The sequence below is a fragment of the Ovis aries genome, chromosome 13 (genome assembly GCF_016772045.2).
Source record: "Ovis aries strain OAR_USU_Benz2616 breed Rambouillet chromosome 13, ARS-UI_Ramb_v3.0, whole genome shotgun sequence".
NCBI lineage: Eukaryota > Metazoa > Chordata > Mammalia > Artiodactyla > Bovidae > Ovis > Ovis aries.
The window spans coordinates 78,082,936-78,101,101 of record NC_056066.1 but is presented as its reverse complement, the minus strand read 5'-3'; the positions used below and the strand labels follow the sequence as shown (position 1 = coordinate 78,101,101).

At 56.3% G+C, this 18,166-nt stretch overlaps 1 long non-coding RNA gene across 1 annotated transcript; it reads right to left on the bottom strand.

Annotated features, from left to right (window-relative positions):
- Positions 1 to 7,644: 7,644 nt before the first annotated feature.
- Positions 7,645 to 17,533, bottom strand: LOC114117524 (uncharacterized). The gene is made up of 4 exons (XR_009595983.1): positions 17,214 to 17,533; positions 15,550 to 15,726; positions 10,867 to 14,934; positions 7,645 to 8,177 (listed from the first exon to the last, which is right to left on the bottom strand). It is a non-coding gene; the product is annotated as an uncharacterized LOC114117524 (long non-coding RNA).
- Positions 17,534 to 18,166: the final 633 nt, after the last annotated feature.

Here is an 18,166-nt window from a genome sequence, read left to right as displayed (position 1 = left end):
GCTAGGCCTCAGGAGGCCCCGCCCGAGACCTGGGAAGTGCTGCTTCTCTCGGGGATGTGGGGTGTGGCCCAGACAAGCTGGGAATCCTCGCCTCTGGGGCCTCCCCTTGCCCAGACCCACGCAGGAGGAGCGGTGGAGGGGCTCAGACCCTCACTTTCTGCCCCACAAACCTCAGTCCAACCTGCTCCCTGGGATATGGCTGCTCCACTGGGGTGCCTGAGGATCGTTACCGTCATCTCTGGATGAACAAGAAACTATCATTATAAATTACATCATTAAACTTCGGGCTCTAGGATGTTGAAGCAGCTAATATCATTGTGTGTGTGCGTGCTCAGTTGCTCAGTCGTGTCTGACTCTGCGACTCCATGGACTATAGCCCGCCAGGCTCCTCTGTCCATGGAATTCTCTAGGCAAGAGTCCTGGAGTGGGAGGCTGTTCCCTTCTCCAGGGGATCTTCCTAACCCAGGGACTGAACCCGTGTCTCTTGAGCCTCCTGCATTGCAGACAGATTCTTTACCACTGTGCCACCCGGGAAGCCCAGATATTACCATTAACCCCATTTGAAAGCTGAGGACTGAATTGTCAGGGGCGGGGGCGGGGGGTTCACTGCCCGAGGTCACACAGTGGCAGGACTGGGGCTCGGACTCCCAGATCCTCCGTTCCAGGGGCTGAGCTCTTGTCAAAGATGCAGAATGAAACAGGCTGCCCAGAGGTTCCGCTGAGCCCCGCAGATGAGGAGAGTGGGGACAATGAGGCCAGACCAGCTCGGGGACCCGTCCTCCACCACACAGAGACCCTCGAGCAAGCCAGAGAGGCTGCTTCCCACAAGCTGGGCGGCTCCGGGCCCTACAGGAAGTCGCCCGGGCTAGGACAGGCCCCGCAGCTTTGATCAGCTTTACGAGCCGTGGCTGTTTATGGAGGCCCAGGCCCCCACCTCCTGCCGCCTGGGACTGGGTCTTGTCACCGGCACTCTGGATATTGGCAGTCCCCCGAGAGGCTACCCGCCGGGGGTCCTGGCCCCACTTCCTCCAGCTTGGCCCCTGCCCTGCCCCTTGGCCTCGACCCCTGGGAACAGGGCGGGAGGGTCCCCTCAGGCCAGATCCCCTCAACACAGGGGCCTCCCGGCAGCTCCTCTGCAAAGGCTAAGCAGCTCTGAGCTCTCGCCGCATCTCAGGCCCTTTGCCCCGCAGTAGGGCCGGCCAGCTGAAGCCCACCAGCCCTTCTGGAGCTGCTCCTCCTCCAAGCCACCCCTGCGCCCAGTCACCTCCTCAGAGAGGCCTCCCCGAGCCCCACCTAAAGCAGCCCCCACCTCGTCACCCTCTGACACCGCCTTCCTTTAATTCTTCGTTGCCTGTGTCACCGTCTGAAGGGGTTTTGGGCCCCAGCATGCGGCTTGCAGGGAATCTCAGTTCCCTGACCAGGGATCGAACCCGTGCCCCCTTCAGTGGACGCTCAGAGCCTTAACCACTGGACTGTCAGGGAGGACCCTGCAATTTTCTGGCTCATTCTTTTCGCCTGTGGGTATTCTGCCATCTTCTCCCCCTGGACAGGGTCCTCATGGGTCCCACCCACTCCTATGTCCCCAGCATGGCTCTGGCACACAGTAGGTGCCCAGGAACCTTTTTTTCAGTGAAAGAATAAAGATAAACTCTGTTAGGGGGTGGGCAGCCTGAGGCCCCAGAGCATTCCTCAGGGCCCCCTGCCCCCCACCCCTCACATGTGCCTGGGAGACTTTGAAGCACAGACGCTGTGCACAGAGGAGTTTCAGCCCCACGTTATGGATAAGGAAACAGAGGCTCAGAGGACTGACTCGACTTGTGGGCGTCCCAGCCTGAAGGAGCAGGGCTGGGGTGCTCCGCCGGGCCCCCCTCCCCCAGCCCCTTCTTATGCAACCCTCAGGCCCCACCTCCCTCCTCTCCATGCCCCCACCCCACCCCCAGCCTGGCTCATGTCTGTGATGGCTCCCAACAAAAGCATCAGAGGACAGGTGTCCGACCAGCCAGGCCGGTTCTGGGCAGCCGTGGGGGCACTGCCCGCCCCCACCCCCAGCGATGCCGAGAGTGGACACCTGCTCCCGCACCTGCTCCCGCTCCGTCACCCTCAGGCCCTGCAAGTGCCCCCAACACCCACGACCACGGATGGTTTTGGAGGCCCCGGGGTGCCTGCTCCCCACCCTGCCGGCTCCGCGTCTGAGCTCTGTGACCTGGGGCGGGCGGACCTGTGCCCCGGCCTGAGGAGACAGCAGCCAATTCACGTTTTCCTTCCTTCTGAGCACACACGCACTCTGGCAGGCTGCCTCTCCACTGACCCCAGGCAGCTGGGGAACCTCAGGGTGCCGGGGCGGGGAGCATGTGGGCGCCTGCTGAGGGCAGGCCAGTTCCAATTTTCACAGTTTACGAGGCTTCCCAGCCAGCCAAGGGGCAGTTTCTGATCGTCCTTTATTCCAGCTGGGACAATGGCCATCCAGACTCAGAGAGGGCAGGGCGTTTGCCCAAGCTCACCCAGCACGCAAGACCAGAGCCCCGGTGTGTGTGCTTTCCCTGTTCTAACTCGTCCCTCCTTGGACCATCGAATGTCTCTACAGCCTTGGCTGAAAACCTACCAGGCATTTAGCCAAGTCCAAATTCATTGAAAAACACTTGTTCAGCAGATATGGATTTGTCAGGCCCTCGGCTGGGTCTGGAGATGGAGCAGAATGAGACAGACGCCAGCTCTCGGGGGATGATCTTCCACTGAGAAGACAGAATTAACAAGCTAGGGAAGAAACCAACCCAATGATTCAGACATGATAAGGGTGACAAATGAAAGGGGCTTCAGGGTGAGGTCAGCTGCAGGGCGCTCTGAGGAGGGGAGGTTTGGACTGAAACCTGGAAGAGGAGGAGCATCCAACTGGGGAGGAAACGGGGGAGGATGTCTGAGGGATGGGGGGACCTGGGTGACGAGGAGGGAAGAGCAGTGCTCACTGCACAGGGCAAGGTGGGCCTCAGTTTTCTCATCTGAACATTAGGCTGAGCTGCTCCTGGGTCACAAAAGACCAGGGGCCTTTAAAGAGCATGGAGCCTGCCCTCCCTGCTGTCTGCGGGGGCATCAGACCCCCTCCTGCTCTGGGGGGAGCCTTCTCATGCTTTTCCCTCCTTTGAAGTGTTAGGCAGGGGACAGGGCCTGGAACAGGAGGATCTGGGCTCTGGATTCTTGGGTGAGCAGCTGGCCCTCTGGGAAGCTCAGTTTCCCCATCTGTAAAATGGGCACAGCCCTGCCCCACCTCTTGGGACCAGTGGCCAGGTTTCAGAGGATGGACCCTGCACTCAGCAGCTGTTCCAATTAACAGGGCTCCAATCTCCTTCCTTGGGGGTGGGGTGGGGCATTGCTTAACCCAGTGGAGACTCAGACCTGTTAGGCAGCCAGACATATGAGCTCAGGTCCTATCCTGCTCGGAGCTGGAAGGTTCTCAGCCCCGGGTCAGGCCCAGAGAGCCAGCTCCTGCACCTGCCTGCTGGGGGGAGTTGCCAAATCTGCGGCCACCAGCCTGGTCACCCCTGGGGTCCAGGGTTGGAGAGGCTGCAGGGCAGTTTTTACCATCCAGACAGGGCTCTGGGAAAACCCGGATTCCCAGCATCTAAACTGCCCTGTCCCGCAGATGAGGAAACTGGGGCTCAAAGAGAAGTGACTTGTCTGAGGACTCAGAGAAACAGGGATCTTGTCATTTGGTCCACAAATATTTGTTGAGCACCTACTATGTGCCAGGGCAAAATGCATGAGCAGGGATTAAACAGACAAGCTCCGCTTTTGTGGCCTCAGTCCCATGAGAGAGGTGGACACTGAATCCCTCGAGAGTGATGCACACCAGGCTTTGCAGAAATGCCTGGGTTTGAACGCAGAGTTGTCACTTGTCAGCTGTGTGATCTTGAGCAAAGGATTTAACCTCTCTGTGCCTGATTCCTCATATATATAATGGGAGAAAATAATAAAATGGACCTCATAGCATTGTTCGGACTTCCTTGACGGCTCAGACAATAAAGAATCCACCTGAAATGCAGGAGACCCGAGTTTGACCCCTCAGTTGGGAAGATCCCCTGGAGAAGGAAATGGCACCCCACTCCAGTATTCTTGCCTGGAGATTTTCATAGACAGAGGAGTCTGGCAGGCTACAGTCCACAGGGTTGCAAAAAGTCAGACACAACTGAGCAGCTGACATAGCATAGCTTAGGGTTGTTCACAGCTCTTACATAGGGAAGATGCTCTCTAAAGCTACTGTTTTCTGTCCTTTCATTTCACAAAAATTTATTGAGTGCCTACTGTGTACCAGGCTCTGGAGTGCGAGCTGGGAACACAGATTTGACCAAGATGACAGTCACTGATCTTAAGGGGTCTAGTTTGAGCCCAGGTGTCTGACTCCCAGACCAGCAGTTTCCAGCCCCACCACCTCCTCCAGGAAGCCTTCCATAATGCCCCTGGCCTGCTGAGTGCTGCCACATTCTGGGACTTGGTAGACCAACTCTGACACCAGCCCCTCCACTCACGGGTGCCCAGAGCCACTGGCCCGCAGCTGGCACTGGTCTCAGGATAGAGGGCAGGGCCTGAGCGCTGGCAGGATGTTTTATCCATTAAGGTCCTGACAGACGCCAGGAGACGGGTGGGGTGGAAGTGGGGGTGAGAAATGACTTTTGCAGGCAGGACAGTGCCTCCCCTGTCCTGGTCTGGCTCTCCCCGGGCAGTCCCAGGCCTCCACCACATGTGTCCCCCCCGAGGCCCGGCCCTGGAGAACTGAACACAGAGGGGCCTGGAACTTCTCTTGGACACACAGCAAGCTCCCCTCTGGCCTCAGCCGACAGACAGAGATCAAACACTGGGGGCCCTCGGATCAAGTCAGACCCACAGAGGGACAGAAGAGTTGTTTCGATTCCCGTAGGGTTTGAAACAACGACAATTCCTCAGCCCAGATTTCCGTCAAAACCCAGACTTCCCGATTCCCAGGGCACGGGGCCTCCTTTCCTGCCCGCCGCCAAGTCCCCGTCGAGCCCTGTCGCCCACCCTCTGCGCGTGTACGCGCCTGCCGGTGCACTCACGTGTCTTTGCGTCACTGCACTCGCATCTGTCCCTACATACGTGTGTCTGTCTGTCCCCGGGTGTCTACCCTGGAGCGCTCACTTGTCCCTCTGTACATGTGTGTGCCATCTGTGCGCATGTGAGAGCATACTGTCCCATCCGGTGCTCTGGCGTGAGCTCGGTGCATGTAACGGCCCCCACCAGGCACGGGCACTAACCCTGGTCTGCCTTGCTCATGCTCCCCATGAGCCCCCCAGCTGCTCCAGCACCCCCGCTTCCTATGAAAGCCTGCTGCCCCCTGACTCTACACCTTCCATGGGGGCCTCTGACCCCATGCGGGCACTGTGAAGCCTGGAGAGGGTAGGTGAGCTACTCTGGGGCCGAGGCCTCCTCCTGTGGCTCTGGGGCTATCTGGGGGACATGGAGGAGTGGGCTCGGGGAAGGGTCCTCAGCCTCCTGCCCTGGGGGTCAGACTCATCCCACCCTGCCTGTCTGCTGTGATGCAGGAACACGGCAGATGCTCTGGGGTGCGTCTGCAGGCAGGGTCCTGCCCACGGCCCCGCACCCACAGGAACCCAGACACTTTCACAGATCATATCACAACCACAGGAGCACTCATCACCCCTCCCCCGTTAGGTACAGAGCAGCCATACAACACTCAGTACACACCTGACCCCTGACCCGCAACAGACGTGTGACATACGTGACCCTGCATGTGAGCAATCACAGAGTCCCAGACACACAACACACGCACGCACACGGCACAGGCACCAGCAACGACAGAAGCACCAACAGCCCCAAGGAAGGCACACGAGACAGACGCCCAGGAAGAAACACACACCACCACACCAGACACACCCCCCGGGTGCTCACATCACAGACACGCACTCACACGGGCACCAGCGACGACAGAAGCACTAACAGCCCCAAGGGAGGCACACGAGACGGATGCACAGAGAGAACCACACACCACCACACCCGGACACACACCCCACGCGCTCACACAGGCACCTGCTATTCGGGGCACCCCAGTGGATCCAGGCTTCCGCCAGCACCACGAGGAGCTCTGTCGCTCCTGTTCCCCCCTGCCTGGCATCGGCCTCTACCAGGAAGCCTCTCCGGATGGCCCCCAGCCTGCCCATGTGACATCACCCCACAGCCATCCCTGCCCTCTCCTCCTCTCACAGTGGATACCCAGGCTGTGCCTGCAACATCTTATTAATTAAACATTTTCTTTCACACTAACAGCAGGATGAACTGGACAATAAGGCCCCTCTCCCTACACCTGATGACCAGTGGGATGCCTTGGGAGGGCAGGGCTAGAACCTAGTACCCAAGGACAAAGCCTGGTTCTGCCCATCCTGCTCCTTATGCCCCTGCGCCTGACTTCCCCAGCTGTGAAATGGGGACAATCAGAGTTTCCATAAAAATGAATGAGCTGATTTCTGTAAAGGCTCAGAAAACGGATGGGCCCCAGGCACTCACTGCTATGGTTAGAGTGGGTGTTACTTCCCTCTTCACAGGCAGCCTGTGCTTGCAGCTTTTTCTGGGATCCTCTGTCAGGACTTCTGAGCATCTCGGGGTGGGGAGAGCATCTGTCTCGCTCCTCACTATTCCAGCTCAGTAAATGCTGGTGGAATGAATGGATACATGAGGGAGGGAAGGAAGCAGTGAAGGGAGGGATGAGCCGGTCCCAGGCCCTGTTACAGCTGGCCCAGCTGGGGAGGCAGCAGGAAGACCATTTGGCAGGATAAGGCCCCAAACAGCAAAGGCTTGGCCCAGAATACCGGCAGATGCATCTCCGACAGTGGGGGTTTGCTGCTATAAATCTGTTGGAGAAAGCAAAAATATTCTTGGAAATCCCTGAATTGCTTGAAATGCACAGAAGACTTGTTCTCCCACCCCATCTCTCCTAACATTCCCTTGGTTATCTGCTCTAGCCACACTGGCCTCCTGGCTGTTTCCAAAACACATTGGCCACGGTCCTGCCTCGGGGCCTTTGCACTTGCTGTTCCCTCCAGCTGGAATCCTCTTCCTGACCCTCAGATAGCTAGGGGCCCCCCCTCCCTCAGCCCCTTCGGGTCTCTGCTCAGACGGCACCCTCTCTGTGAGGCCCACGCTCCAGCCCACTGCTGAGGCAGCCGCTCCCCGCTCAGCTCTGGTCTACGATGATGTCACTGGTCTCCCACTTCTCTCCACTCCTCTCACCACAACCTGATGCTGCTCTTTCGTTTGTCCCCAGGCTCAGCGACCGAGAAGCCGCCCGCCAGTGCAGGACATGTGGGTTCGATCCCGGGGTCAGGAAGATCCCCTGGAAAAGGAAACGGCAACCCGCTCCAGTATTCTTGCCTAAAATCAGTACCGTATTATACGGGCTTCCCTGGTGGCTCAGTGGTAACGAATCTACCTGCCAATGCAGGATTTCAGGTCTGATCCCTGGGTTGGGAAGATCCCCTGGAGAAGGAAACAACAGTCCATTCCAGTATTCTTGCTTGGGAAATCTCACAGACAAGAAGGGCCTGGCGGGCTACAGTCCATGGGGTCGCAAAGAGTCGGACACAGCTTAGCGAACAAATAACAAGTCTCTTAATGAACTCCTTCAGGCAGGATCTTGCTTTATTCAAAGTTGTAACTCAAGCACCTAGAACACTGCCTGGCACGTAGCTCAGCTCAGTTCAGTTCAGTCGCTCAGTCGTGTCCAACTCTTTGTGACCCTGTGAACCGCAGCACGCCAGCCAGGCCTCCCTGTCCATCACCAACTCCTGGAGTCCACCGAAACCCATGTCCATCAAGTCGGTGATGCCATCCAACCATATCATCCTCTGTTGTCCCCTTCTCCTCCTGCCCTCAATCTTTCCCAGCATCAGGGTCTTTTCAAATGAGTCAGCTCTTCGCATCAGGTGGCCAAAGTACTGGAGTTTCAGCCTCAACATCAGTCCTTTCAACCAACACCCAGGACTGATCTCCTTTAGGATGGACTGGTTGGATCTCCTTGCAGTCCAAGGGGCTCTCAAGAGTCTTCTCCAACACCACGGTTCAAAAGCATCAATTCTTCGGCGCTCAGCTTTCTTTGTAGTCCAGTTCTCACACCCATACACATAGTACGTGCCCAATATACATCTGTTGCCTGACTAAGCAAACAATAAGAACACAGAGGAATGGAGGGCCCTGGAACAGATTGCAACACACAGTGGAACAGAAACAGTGCAGTGACAGGGACAGGATGCACCACGACAACCCAACACAAGGCAGCAGAGGCCAGCTGACCCTCACGGCCTCAGTGGCACCGGACAGAACAGCCAAAACCCCTGCTCAAACGATCACTTAGACCCTGCTGGGAACTCTCGGGGGCAGGCGGCCGAGAGCTGCGTTGGGTCTGGGGGTCTTAGCTCACCATCTCCCCCCAGCTATCCTGCCCGGGGGGTTCTTCCGCCCACTTGGTCCCTGTTCCTGCCCAGCTGGACAGGTCAGGTGTGGTTTCTGGTCTGGGCACCAGGGCACTGGCTCCCGTCTGGGGTGATTCCTGCTGACTCACTGGCCGAGGCTCTGGACAGGATCCCATGGTCCTGATCGTGTTGGGGGTGGGGGGAGCCAGGGCCAGAGCGATGAGACACGAAGTCTCTGTGTGTGTCTGGGGTGGGGGTGGGTGCTGAGCTGGCTCCAGGCCACTTCTGTCCCGCACTTGTGGTTTCTGCATCACCTCTCCCCCCTGCAAGGCTCTGAAAGGCCCCCTCCACCAAGCCACCTCCCAGGCCCGACCAAGGCCCTGGTTAGCCTCCTGATCATGAAAGAGAAGGTAAGGAGAATTAGGGTCATCCCCCTGCCTGGAGAAAGGCTAACCAGTGAGAAGCTGCCTGCTACCCAACACAGATTCAAGCCTGACCCTGAAAGCCCGGATTTCCTTGTGGGGCGGGGTCCTGGTCCAACGCTTGGACCTCAAATCAGGACAGAGGGGACGTAGGGGGACCCTGCCTGCCTGTCTGATCCCAACCCAAGCATTTTCCGGACACCCCTCTCTCCCTAGCCTTCTCCCTAATGTGTCTTGGAGACAGGCCAGCTCTCCCCCTAAATCTACCTGGAATCTGACCATGTCACCCCACTTCTGCTGCCCTTTCTGCTCAGGACCCTCCTGGGGCTCCCCCCTCACTCAGAGCAAAAGCCAAATCCTTGCCATGGCCTGCTTACCTGCCCACCCTGGCCCCTGACTGACCTCCTCCCCTCATCCTGTTCTGCTCCAGCTACACTGGCCTCCTTGCTGCTCCCTGGTGCTGCCAACCATGTCCTGCCTCAGGGCCTTTGCACCTACCGGTCCCGCAGCCTAAAACTCTTTCCCCAGATACTCACATGGCCCCAGCCTAACTTCCTTCAAACTCTGTGGCACCACTTGCTGAAAGAGACCTTTCTTCCCCACCCACCAACATGGAGGCCACGCCCTCCGGCATCCTGGCTCCCTCCGAGTGTACCTGATTCTTCCTTCCTGACCCTTGCCACGGCCCACTCTATGGCTTTTTTTTGGCTGCACCACACGGCATACAAGATCCTAGTTCCCTGACCAGGGGTTGAGCCAGTCCCTTGGAGTGTTGGAAGCAGAGGAAAGAACAAAGTGCAAAGTCCCTGAGGCTGGAACCCTGAGTCTCAGTCTCTTGACTCTACAAATTCAAGAGACAGAAAGAAGGGCTTCCCTGGGCAGCGGGGTGGGGGTGGGGGGGGGGGGGGCTCAGGGGTAAAGAAGCCACCTGCCAGTGCAGGAGACACAGGTTCGATCCCTGGTCCAGGAAGGTCCCACGTGCCGTGGAGCAGCTAAGCCCCTGAGACACAACTGCTGAGTCTGGGCTCCAGAGCCGGGGGCGGGGGGGGGGGGGGGGGGGCGCAACTACTGAAGCCCGCACGCCCTGGAGCCTGCGGCAACGAGAAGCCCGTGTGCTTCACCAAGAGAAAAGCCTGAACGGCAAGGAGGACCCAGCACAGCCAAAAACAACATTAATTAGTTAATTTAAAAAAAAAGAAGAAAAACAGTAAGAAGTTCATGAAGGCGCGTATAGTATGTGCGCATATGGGGGGCGGGGCTTAGGAAATTTGGGGATGAGTTTGCTGCCTGTAAACCAGGGAAGTAGGAGGATCTCGCCCTGACACCCCAGGACGCCCTTGTATCTGACTTGCTCCTGACAGAGGGTTTTCTCTCGGTCCCACCCCGAGAAATCCACAACTGGGATCTTAGCTCTCGGTCACCCCCCCCCTCCTCCCCCTCCCCCCGGCCCGCGGTGCTGGCAGCGCCGGGAAACGGTGACTCAGGAGTCTGGCGGGATGGGGCCTCCCTCCCCCAACGTCCGTCCGGGCAGGCGGCCGGGCAGGAGCCAGCCTTGGCCGACACCAGGGACCCTCCCGCCTGACGCCCGGCCGGCCGTGCTCTGGCCGGGGGAGTCCTCCCCTGGGCCGGGCAGACACTCTACGTGGACTCCTTCTGGCGGCGGCGGCGTCGGCCCCAACCATGTAACCCTCCCCGAAGCTTGTCAGGGTCGGGGGGGTTATCCCCACTTTCCAGGGGAGGAGACTGAGCTGCAGAGACGCTGCGTGCGATACCCGCCACAGTCACAAAGCGGAACTGGCACCCTGGGGACACAGTGCTGGCAGCCGTGGTGCCCAGCTGGCAAGTACAGGGCAGAGGCTGGGTGGAGCGTAGACAGACCACACACTTCCCTGGGTACCTCCCAAGCAGGAGGGACCCTGGGCTGCAGGCCTGACCTTGAATCCCAACAGCCCCCTAGCCCCAGAACCGGGGTCTCCCCTCTCTCGCTAACCCCTCAGTCCACACTCACTCACCAAGAAACAGCCAGGCCCAGCGTCCAGGAAGTAAAGTACCAGCAAAAGGGACACTGGGTGCTTCCTGGGGTGCCTTTGCCCCCCTCCCCATTTCCTCATCAACAACCTCCCACCCGCCAGCCAGTGACCTCAGCCGGACACGGTCACTTAGTTTTGCAGAACACGAAACATTTTTTCCCAGCCTTCCCCGAGGAAGGCGGTGGTGGGTCAGAGGGCAGGCTCCATCCGGTTCCTGGCTATCTGCCCTCAAGCCTCAGCTTAGCCTCTTCGCCGTTCAGCCTGGGGCTGGTGTCTCCACCTCTCTGGGCTTCAGCTTCTCCATCTGCACAGAAAGTCGTATAACAGAACTGCCTCTCGGGGTCGTTTTTCCGGTGGACTGAGGCGATGCATACAGCAAGTGCTTAGCAAACGTTCCCGTGGTTGCCCGAGTTTGCCAGCCTGAGTCTATGCTGAGTTCAACCAAGAGGTTCAGGGACCCCCAGCCCCAAGCCCGCATTGAAAGCTCATCTGTGAAATCTCTGTCACCCCTTCCATCCCGTTAGAGTTACATGTCCAGGTTAGATTTTTTTATTCGCTGGCATCCACATAACAAACCGAGTTATTATTTCTGGCCTAAAATGCAGCGTGGTTCTGGGGACGTAATGGACCCAGGCTGCGTTCTCTTCTGATGAGGTGGCGTCCAAGCATTTCTGGAAAACTGCGTGCTCTTTTCCCATCCGAAACATCCAGCGTCACCGCGGACGTGGGACTTGAAGGTGGACGCCGCTTCCAGCCCTGGGCCCAGCCCTTCCAGCCTCGGGGCCCATTGCCCCCTGAGCCTCTCTGGAGAGGAGATTCTGGGGGTCCCCGACTCCCTTCTGCACCCCCCAGCCTCACTCAAACCAAGAGCATGAGATCTCAGGTGTGGAGAAATCTATTCTCCTTGTGTCTGAAAAGCCATGAGCATCACAACATTCCTAATGATAACAGCAGGGGTAGGCTTCTCCCATCCTTATAGCTACCATCTGAGGGAATTTCTGCCCTAAACACCCCTGAATGGAGAAACAGAGGCCCAGAGAGGTGAGTCAGCTTGCCCTAAGACACACAGCCAGGAAGAACCAAGGGGGACTGACATTCTAGCAAGTCCGACAGAGAAATGCCGCCTTTAACTGCTTTCCTCAGCTTCCTCTGTAGATGGACCAGAGACAGCCCTGGCCTCCCTCTCCTTCTCTCTCCCAGTTTCATCAGTTCTCATCAGTGTGAAGTTGACTCATGAATTCCACGTTCTGAGCCTCAGTTTCCTCCTGTGCAGAATGGGGGCAAGGCACAGCCTCCCTCATTAGCTTGTTGTGAGGATTTCCCAAGGTCATGGATGTTTTAAAAACTGCTGAGCTGACGGTTCCTCAATAAATTAAACATGGAATTACCGCATGACCCAGCAATTCCACTCTTAGGTATATACTCGAAAGAACTGAGAACAGATGTTCAAATGGAAACTTGTACACAAATGCTCATAGTAACACTAGTCACAACAGACCAAAACGTAGGAACAAATGTCCATCAGCTGATGAGTGAATAAACAAAACGTGGTATATCCATTTGTCGCTTAGTCGCTAAGTTGTGTCTGACTGAGACATGATTTAGTAACCCGCCAGGCTCCTCTGTCCGTTGGATTCTCCAGGCAAGAATTCTGGAGTGTGTAGTCATTTCCTTCTCCAGGGCATCTTCCCAACCAAGGGGTTGAACGTGTGTCTCCTGCATTGGCAGGTGGCTTCTTTATCACTGAGCCTCCAGGGAAGCCCTGTATATCCGCACAATAGAGTACTATTCAGCAGTAAAAAGCAATGAAGTACTGATGCTACGACATGAATGAACGCATGAAAGGGGCCCGGCACAAAAGACGACAGATCGTATGAGACATTCGTGCGAAATACACAGAGAAGGCAAGTCCACAGAGATGGAAAGTAGGTTAGTGGTTTCCAGAGACTAGAGGGAGGGGGGAATGGGGAGTGACTGTTTCATGGGTCCCGAGTTTCCTCCTGGAGTGATGGAAATGTTCTGGAACTAGATGGTGGTAATGATTGCACAACACCGTGAATGCCCTAAATGCCACTGAACTGCACACTTTCAAAGGTTAAAACGGTCAATTTTATGTGTCTGTTACCACTCACACAACGTGCTTAGCCCAGTGCCTGGCATACAGTAAGCATCCAGTGAAAGTTAGCCAGGATTAGTAACTTATTTCAAGAGAATCTCATTGTACTCAGGGCTTGGGTTCCAGAGTTGGTTTGTGAAGCTTAAATCACGTCAAAACTACAGTCCACACACCCTAGGGCCTGTGTACCCTGCCATCCATCAACGGCACCCACGCTCGGGTCCTGTGGCCATATTTTCCATGCCACGTGGTAGCCAGTAGGTAACGCTACCCAGCTGACATTGCAGTTACGCTCAAAGAAAGACAGTGCATCCCTGTTCACCCGATACATAGAGACTCTGATGCCACAGAGCAGAGTGCTATGAGAAAGAAGGAAATGAGGGCTTGTTTGGCCAAGGTCATCAGAGAAGGCTCCTTGGAAGAGGTGACTCAGGGAGCCAAGCAGATCTCTAACTGCGGCCTGCTCAGTCCCACATGATTCATCCCCGTTCTCTCAGCCCCACCAGGCCCCCTCTGGTTCACTGCATTCTAGCAACACGTTCTCTCAGTCACCTGGCATGCTCTGTTCTCAGGACCTCTGCACTTGCTGATGGCTTTGCCAGGAGCCCTTTCCCCGTAACTGTCTCGGACCAGCTGCTTCTCATTATCCCTGTCTCTTCTCAACTGTCACCTCCTCAGGGAGGTCCTCCTGGACTTCTCTGTCCCAAGGAGTCCCCAGCAGTCACCTTCAGTCACTTTCGCCTGCTTTATCTTCGTCCTAGCACTTTTCCAACTTGAAATTGTGTTTTTATGTGTCTGCTGTCTATCTCCCCTGTGAAACCATCAGCTCCATGAGAGCAAGGCTTTTGGCGTCTCTTGTTTTCTGGTGTATCCCCTCATGCCCCATGCCTAGAACAGTGCCTGACACAGAGTAGGTGTTCAAGAAATATCTGCAGAAGTACAAATTAGTGAATGAGTGGGGGAATGAATGAATGCCTCTTTGAGAGTAGATGGGGTTCAGCCCAAAAAGGGGCTAAGACTTCCCAAGAGCATGCGCTGGGGACAGGGTTGACTCCAGGGGTCCATCTTGGTTCAGGCCTCACCTGGGGAGTCCACGAGTCCCTGCTTGCTGACTAGGGGCTATGGCCCTATCTGTCTCCCTCCCTCTTGACACCCATTCTGCCCACCCAATTTGGGGGTGCAGCCCTTCCAGCTCCCCAGCCACATCCTGGCCATGACGGCCTCCAGCCCTGGGCAACCCACAGGGATTTCCACCAACAGGTGACATCTGAGGCAGGGAGAAAGTGCTATGCAGTTACCAACCTGGTCTTGTGTTCCTGAAACTGCTCTCCAGGAAGTGAGTAGGGGGTGAGCGAGTCAGTGGGGCTCTACTGAAGGCCCCCCCAGCCCCAGGACTTGAGTCCCGGCCCTCAGTCAGGATGTCCACAGGACAGGCAGGTGGACACAGTTCTCTGACCCGCCAATTCCTCGTGGGTCAACATGAATGATAGCTCTCACCTCACAGGGCGGTGTGAGAAAGAAATGGGGCATGTGAGCAAAATACCTCACACAGGGCCTGCCGTGTGGCTGCACGGGGTACACTTACCCTGATAGCACGTGGGATACACCTACCCTGATAGACAGCACATGGGATATACTTACCCTGATAGATAGCACATGGGATATACTTACCCTGATAAATACTGCATGGGATATACTTACCCTGATAGATACTGCATGGGATATATTTATCCTGATAGATACTGCGTGGGATATACTTACACTAAAAAAATGACTTGTTGCTTATCTGGAATTCAAATTCACTTGGGCGTCCCGGGTCTTTGGTAGCTGTCATGGATCTTGTTTTGTTTGTGCCGCATCTGGCCACCTTAGCCTGGTACGAAATGTATTTTCCAATGTTCACTGAACGAACGAACGGAGCTAAAGTATATCAGCTGAAAGAATAAACAGGTGAAGCAGTGATTGAAATGCACAGGCATTATTACTATGGTTGCAGTTGTCTCACTGATGGCTCAGAAGTTCCTGCCTCTGAGAACATTCGAGCTCCTGTCCCAGGCCCAGACCATGGGGGGAAGTCAGGGCTTGCAGAACAAAGTGATTCACCCAAGGCCCTCAGGGCTGTCGCTCCTGAGGCAGGCCATCTGCACCCCTAGACAGCCCCCATCCTCCAAGGATGATAAAACACATCCCAGCCTGAATCTCAGAATAACCGCACCAGGCTGGGACAGCTGCCCTGCCTCACTACCGATGAGGAAACCGAGGCTCAGAGAGGCAAAGGGACTCATCCATGCTGACGGTGGCCCCCCCAGGACCCTTTTCTCCACGCTGGGGACAGAGCCTGGAGCCAGAGGGCCACAGCTGGCAGAGCTCCAGGCTGGGCTGGAGCTGGTGAGTCCCACGGCCCCACGCCCGCCCTCCCCGCCACTGCCGCGGGCCGAGGAATTACTCACCCCCAGCTTAACTCCATGAAGGAAATTCTTTCCCCTGGCAGGCTTCCCACAGATCCCCAGCTCCACGGCCGGGAACTGCCTCCCCAAAGGCCCGCTCACCTCCTGGCAGCACCAGCAGATGTGGAAACCCAGGCTTGGCTCTGAGCGGGCAGACCGTGGGCGGCGGGCGGGGCTTGCTCCAGACACACTCTGCCAACGCAGCCAGCGAGCTGGGCATTTCATTCAAGCATTCAGCAAACAGAGGGGCCAGGTGCTGGGCCCCATTTTGGGGGTTGGCTGTGGGGGAAAAGGAGGGTCAGATGATGAGTGTTTAAAAAGCCCAGCAACACAGCAAGCGCTCAGATCTATCTGTGCTCCTCTTCTGAGTACCTACTGTGTGCTTGGCACTAGCTAGAGCCCCCTGTGGCCCATGAGGCAGACAGGGTCACACCAGGAAACGAGAGTGAAGAAGAGACCAGAGGGACTTCCCTGCTGGTCTAGCAGTTGTGACTCTACCTTCCAGGGCAGGGGGTCCATGCTCGATGGCTGGTCAGGGAATCAAGGTCCCACATGCGGCGTGGGGTGGCCAGAGAGAGAGACTAGGAAGCTGCTCAAACCGGCTCATGCTGTGGGGATCAGTGTCCCAGGGTTATCTCAGAGGACCCTGGTGCTGCTCAAACCGGCTCATGCTGTGGGGATCAGTGTCCCAGGGTTATCTCACAGGACCCTGGTGATAACCCTAAGTGGAGGACTGTTAACTATCCCTGTTACTCAAAGCAGGTCGAGAGAACCAAGGCTCACAACTAGGATTAGCACTGCTTTAACGTCACCCGCATTGAGGGAGAATGGCCGTTACAGAGCACCTTTCAGTGGGTCAGCGCCCTTCAATGGGTGATCATTTATTCACTCAACAAATGTTCAGTGAGACCACATGCCAGGCAACAGGGGCACAAGAGTGAACCACACAAACGAGGCTGAAGCTTGATACAGGACTGATGAGCGCACGGGGGTCTGGAGCCAGATACCCGGGTCTAAGCCCCAGCTCTGCCACCCACCAGCTGTGTGACCTCGAGCAAGGCACTTGACCACTCTGAGCCTCCGTTTCATTTTCTGAAAAATTAGCAAGGATAGCAGTACTTGCCTGCTGGGGTTGGGAGGATTTAATGCACTTCTCCATGCAGAGTGCTAAGCTGAGAGCCTTGTAGACATTAACAGCTCAGTGCACACTGAGTCTTTTTTCTTTCGAATCTCCCTTTTCTCAGATGAGTAAACCAAGCCTCAAAGAGATTGTGGCAGCTGCCCCCAGAGTGAAAAATCAATTGAGGTGGAACTTGAATCCAAACAGACTTCCCTGGTGGCTCAGACGGTAAAGCCTCTGCCTACAACGTGGAAGACCTGGGTTCAATCCCTGGCTCCGGAAGATCTCCTGGAGAAGGAAATGGCAACCCACTCCAGTATTCTTGCCTGGAAAATCCCACAGATGGAGGAGCCTGGTAGGCTACAGTCCATGGGGTTGCAAAGAGTCGGACACGACCAAGTGACTTCGCTTAAATCCAAACAGTCAAAGGACTACGAGGGCCTCTCCTTCAGGGCGCAGCCTCAGTCCACTCCAGTTCAGAGGCAGTAGCTCCCTAGCCCCCGCCCCTCTCCTGTAACTTTCAACCTTGATCTTCAAGGGCCTCCAAGGGCACCCTCGGGAAGTGTCCTATGAATTACCTGCATCCAAATCTCCACCGGGTGTTCATCGCCACCCGCACTGCCCCCCACCCCACGTGGAAACACACCTGCATCCACGAGGTCCTGGGGTCCACGTCTGAATAAGGGCTGCTGATGGCTGCTGTACTGGGGCCTGATGCAGCCAACCAGGCCTGGAGCAGGGCTGACAGAGCTCACTCAGGCAGAGGTGAGAAGCGGGCTGGAGTAAACAGTTTTATCTCAGACAGGAGGGAGGGGTGGGAGGAAGGAAGGAAAGAAGGAAAAGGAAAAAAGAAAAGGGAAAGTAGGAAGGAAGGAAGAATGAAGGAGAAAAAGGAAAGGAAAACGAGAGAAGGGAAGAATTCTCATCTGGCCAAGCTTGCCCAAACTGAGTTTAGGGCCAGACCACAGGGCTCTCATTTCGCCCCTGATTTTTCTGCCAGAGGCAGGAAACATTCTCCCTCGGGATGATCAGAAATAGCTGAGTTCAAAAAACGAGGCTGGGTGAGAGAATTCCGGCGAGGGGGAGGGACTGACACCAAAGGGCTCCGTGGCGTCTAGGGGTTCAGGGCACGGCCGCGGGCGCCAGTCGGCCTGGGTTCAAATCCCTGTCCTGCCCCTGCCTGGCTGTGTGACCCTGGCTTTGGCCTCAATTTCTTACCCACAAAGCGGGAACGATAATAGTGCCAGGCACAGCAGCATCTAGGTATTCCGTTTTCATCCTCAGCACTTGTTTTTTCCTTCATTTTTCCTAGCTCCACTCTCATTCAAATTCTCTACTCATAGAAGCAAGATGAACTCCACCGCTCCAAGCTTCCAGTCAACCAGCCACCCCGATAGAAAGCCCTGCCTTTTTTTTTTTTTTTTTTTTTTGCTTCCAGCTAAAATCCCAGGCCTGCCTCTCATTTGCTGAGAGGATGCAGTGCTCTGATTGGTCAGTGCTGGGTCACATGCCCTACCCCTAGGCGAAGCATTGGCCCCACCCCAAATCCCTGGACCCAGGATCAGGGAAGCTGGGTGGGTGCTGATTTAGCCCGTAAGG